Consider the following 5,378-nt stretch of genomic DNA (forward strand, 5'->3'; position numbering starts at 1 on the left):
TAAGAGCTATTCTACAACTGAAAATGTAAGGTATATAAAAAGTTCTTAAAGGAAGAATTCCAAGCTATCAACAATCACATAAAAAAATGTTCCAAATAATTAATAGAGAAATTAAAGCAACTCTATAGTTCCACCTTATGTCCATCAGATTGGCAAAGATGATCACTTTTGCAGGGCCTGAGGAAAACAGACATGTTACTGTATTATTCATGGAGCTGTGAATTGTTCCAGCAATCCTAGAAAGAATTTTGGAGCCAAATTCCAAGAGCAAAATAAGATGCATACTTTTTAACCTAATGATACCATTATTTGGCCTATATACCAAAAAGATAAAAGAGAGAGAAAGAGAGAGGGAGACACAGAGAGAGACAGAGAGAGAGAGGGAGAGGGAGAGGAAGGAAGGAAGAAAGAAAGAAAAAAGATCATATGTACAATAATATGTATAGCAACTCATTTTGTAGTGGCAAAGAACTAGAAACTAAAGGGGTGCATATCAAATGGAAAATGGCTGAACAAATTGTGGTTTATGTATTCAATAAAATACTATATAGCATAAGAAGGGATGAGAAACTAGAGACTTATATGAAGAGTGAAATGAACAAAACCAGAACAATTTACACAATAACAATAACATTGTAAAGCAAATAACTTTGGAAGACCTAAGGACTATGATCAATACAATAACCAACTATCATTCCAAAGGACTAAATATGAAGAATACTATTTACCTCCGGACAGAAGTGATGGATTCAAGATGCAGAATGAGACATACATTTTTGGACATGCTAAAGGGATTTTTTTCTTGAGTATGTCTATTTGTTATAAGGGTTTTGTTTTTCTTTTTTTCCCCAGTGGGAGAGAGAGAAAATATATACTTATTAATTTTTTTAAAGTTACATTAAAAAGCACTGAAGTTGTTACACAAGTCCCCAGAGTACCCTCAATCAAAGCCTATGCTCTCAATAAATCTCTATTAAGATTCCTCTATTAAATGAGAGAATTAGACTATATGGTCTGTAAGACCTCTTCAATTGTTAACATTCTATGTTCTAAGATATCTTCTGTTGCTAACATTCTATATTCTAAGATCTCTTTCACTTCTAACATTCATTCTGTGTTCTAAATATCTTAGAACCTCTAGCATTCTGTATTCTAAGATCCCTTCCAGATTTGACATTCTATGAATTATAAAGTCCCTTTCAGCTTTAAAATACTATGTAATATGTTTTGAGCACCATCCTAGCTCTGACACTATTTTCTAAAGTTCCTTTCACTTCCAACATTCTGTCTTCTAAGGTCCCTATCAGTTCTAATATTTTTTGCTCTCTCAGCTATTACTTTCAATGTTCTTAAATTCCTTCCAGTTTTGACATTCTATGTTCTAAAATCTTTTCAAGCTCTGAATTTTCTGCATTCTAAGGTCTCTTTTGGGTCCAGTGTGGGATGCTAAGGAGCCTCCCAGCTCCGACATCCTGTATTCTAGGGGCCCTCTCAGCTCTGACATCCCGTGTTCTAAGGGCCCTCCCGGCTCTGACATTCTCCTAGATCTGAGATTCCCTGTTCTGCGGCTTCTGTCAGCTCCGACATTGGGTCCTGAAGCTCCTTCCAGTTCCCTGACATCATGGGAAGGATTTGCAGCTTAGCCTCACATTTCGAAATAGGTATTAGTCTTCAGACTGACATCAGCGCCAGCTTCCCCTGCCATCTCCTCACCTGGGCTGCTGGCAGGGTCACAAGCTGACTGTCAGTGTTCACACTCCACAAACAGTTTTGTTACCAGACTTCTAATCCCCTCCCTGAGTGGGAGCATGAGTTATTCTAGCCACAGGCAGGTGAATTAAGTCTGGAAAACACTGCACCTCTATTGCCTCCTTAACCTCTTGTTTTCTTAAGCAACAGAAGTCTGAAAAGTCCGCCCCTCTGGTCCCTGAAGCAACCACATTTCTGGAAAAGCTCTGCAGAGAGCATCAAGACACCTGCACTGTAGTCATAACTCTGCCATCCTCTCACTGTGACCTCGAGCAAGGCCCATCACCACCAGGCCTCAGTTCCCTTTCATTTGAGACAGAGCTGATCAGAGCATGTGCCATCTGCCTCACAAAACTCTCGGAGGGATTGAATGAAAAGCTGGATGGGAAAGCATCTTAAAAAGGGATAATGTGACATCTTTTGTTTTACATCACCTGCATCCTCCATTATCAGTTTGTCCTGCCCAAAGAGCCATTGTTATGAGAGTCATAAGGATGACCAAGAGAGGCAGAGGCAGAAACAGTTTTTGCAGAGCCAATCCAGCAAACCAGGCCCGCGGTATCTGTTGTGCTCCACACTAATGGGCTCCACCTTGGCAAACAAGGGAGGAAAGTGCCTTCTCCCCGTTCTTTGGGGCCAAACTTGATTGTTATCAGTTTCAAAATTTCAATTTCAATATCAATTCAGTTATCAATTTCAAAATTGCTTTGTTGTTTTTTCCATTTCCCGGGTTGTAGTCTTCTCATATATTATTTTCTCATATACTATCTCATATTTTCCTGATCCTGCTTATTTTTCTGTTTTCATCAGTTCATAGAAACAGAAAGGCACTTTTCAAAATTGAGACGATTGATGTAAGAAGCTGTTATTATAATCTCTATATGGACCAAAGACAAATTTCTTCTTTCTGAGTCTACATCCTCTTCTGTAAAGAGGAGAAAAAAGAATCCCTGCTCAGGAAATTTCTTTGCAGTGGGAATGGGCTCTCTCCATTCTAGTCAGGACAGTTCAGGTCCTTTGATGTCCTCCTGAACCAGTCACTTCCACGTCTGCACCTTTGCCTATGCCGTCCTCCACCCTAACCTTTGTACACCCTTGCTCCTGATGTCTGTCTCCTCCAAGACAAAGGCCCATGTCCTCCAGGCCTATTTAACTCACATATTCCTCCCATTCCCCCTGGTAGTATGAGTACCTTTTCTCTGAGTTTACCTTTAAGTTCTCCTGTTTATATTTTATATATTCATAATTGCTAATATGTTGGCTCCCCCATAAAATATTGAGCTTTTTGAAGATAGGGATTGTCTTCCCTTTTCTTGTATCCCCTGCTCTTAGCACAAGGCCTCACACAAATAAGAAATTCTTGACTTGTTGAAGTTTACAAAGTATTTTCCCCATAGGTAGCCCTGGGGAAGCAGGAAGAATATATATTACTGTCCCCGTTTTACAAATATGGAGAGTAAGTCTCAGAGAGAATGAGGTTACAGTGACCACAAAGTAGGTGTCAAAGGGCCACCTAAATGCTTGTCCAGTGTCCTTTTCATTAGTATGGATGACCACTCTGTCACTCATTGCTCCTCCTGCTCTGAACTTTTGCAGTGCTAAGAACAACTTAGCATTCACTTATACTTTATATGGAATTATACTGACTTGGATCATATTTTGTACATAATTGTATAATTATGTTGAATTGTACATAATGATTCCACAAATATTGAGTGTAATTCAAATCCCTAGGCCAATCGGCATGGGACTTTGTCCTCATTGGTGGAGACCCCCGAGTGAGGGATGGAGCCGAGTTGGTGAGAACCAGAGAGAAGAGAGTCTTTGGTCTCTTCCAGTCTCTTCGGACCTTGGGCACTTGTCTTCCAGTTTCAAGGGAGGATATGTTTGACGCTGATCCCATTTCAAGTTTCTGAAGGAAAAGACTCTGGGAAAAAAACTAAAAAATGAGCGACTGGCAAGCTCCATCATGTCCCTAAGGCTAGCCTGCTACATTAGAGACACTGGAGCACTTCACTGGGGTGGGATCTAGGTCTCTTTCTCTCTTTTGATTGAATTAAATGATGCTTTCTCAATAAGAGAACTCTTTTACCCCATATTGCCTGGTATAAATTAGCCTATGAATGCTTTCTCTGATTTTTGTTTTGCTATCAATTTAGATAAATGTATGTCCTTGCTCCTTAGTATATGTGTATCATGTTCACTATGGAATTGGTCTTTGGTGGGAAAGGGATCAAGGTTTGGATGTAAAGCCTCCTTTCCCTATTAAAAAACAATGATCAGAAATTTAGCTTCAACCTAAAAACCTCATCCCTTAGACTAATAATATTTAAGGTAACAAATGGGCATAATTTTAACCCAGTAATCCCTTTCTCTGAGTGTTCAAGTTTTGGGCCTGCTTCCCTTCTTGGCAGAAATTAGAGTCTTCCTTGAAGAAGGGCAAGGGGAGAAAGACTAGAGATGTCTATTCTGTTTTTCTTCAAGCCATGTAACAACAGCCTCCTGTTACACAGAAGGGAACAGCCTCTGCCATGTAAGTATTGACTCCCCATCCAATTCGCAAATCCTTCCTCTGCTTCCCTTTTCTTCAATAACTTACTGGGCTAGTCCCAGACATATCCAGACATCACCAAACCCTTCCAGCTTTGGTGAACCCATAAGATATCTATTCTACTAATACAGTCTTTAAAACCCCAAGGTTGCCTCAATCCTCACCATGATGAGGGAGAAGATTATAGGAGAAGGTCAGCTCTTTATTGCCTCTGGTAACCTCACAATCTCTCAGACTTTTAAATTTGTCATTTTTCACACTCATTCTCTCATGTGACCTCAAACCAGCCCACTAGGGTAGTCATTATGTCAGAATGAAGATTCAAGAATGTCCCCCTATTGATCCAACCATTCTGGGGAGCAATTTGGAATTATGCCCAAAGAGCTATAAAACTTGTTCATACCCTTTGACCCAGCAGCACTGTTACTGAGTCTGTATCCCAAGGAAATCATAAAGGAGGGAAAAGAACTCCCATGTGCAAAAATGTTGAAGCAGCTCTTTTTGTGGTAGCAAAGAATTGGAAAATGAATAGATGCCCATCAGCTGGGGAATGGCTGAAGAAGTTGTGATACATGAAGATAATAGAATATAATTGCTCTATAAAAAATTATGAACAAACTGATTTTAGAGAGGCCTGGAAAGATTTCCATGAACTGATGCTGAATGAAACAAGAAGAATCGGGAATTCATTGTACACAATAACAGCAAGAATGTGTGATGCTCAACTATGAAAGACTTCGTTCTTCTCAGTGGTTCAATGATCCAAGGCAATCCCAATAAACTTTGGATAGAAAATGCCATCTGCATCCAGAAAAAAGAACTATGGGCATTAAATATAAATCAACACATGTTATGTTCACATCTTTTTTTCTTTCTCTATCTATCTTGTGGTTTTTCCATTTTGTTCTGAGTTTTCTCTCCCAACATGATTCATAAAGAAAAAAATAATGTCCCCCTTCCTTTTTCTGGGGTGGGGGGGAGGGGAACTGAGGGCCAGAGGAAAAAAAGTACTTGCTCAAGATAAAACCATGACTCAAACATAACCTTGGACTGAAACCCAGGTGTCTAGACTCACAAT

Source organism: Sminthopsis crassicaudata, chromosome 3 (genome assembly GCF_048593235.1).
Source record: "Sminthopsis crassicaudata isolate SCR6 chromosome 3, ASM4859323v1, whole genome shotgun sequence".
NCBI lineage: Eukaryota > Metazoa > Chordata > Mammalia > Dasyuromorphia > Dasyuridae > Sminthopsis > Sminthopsis crassicaudata.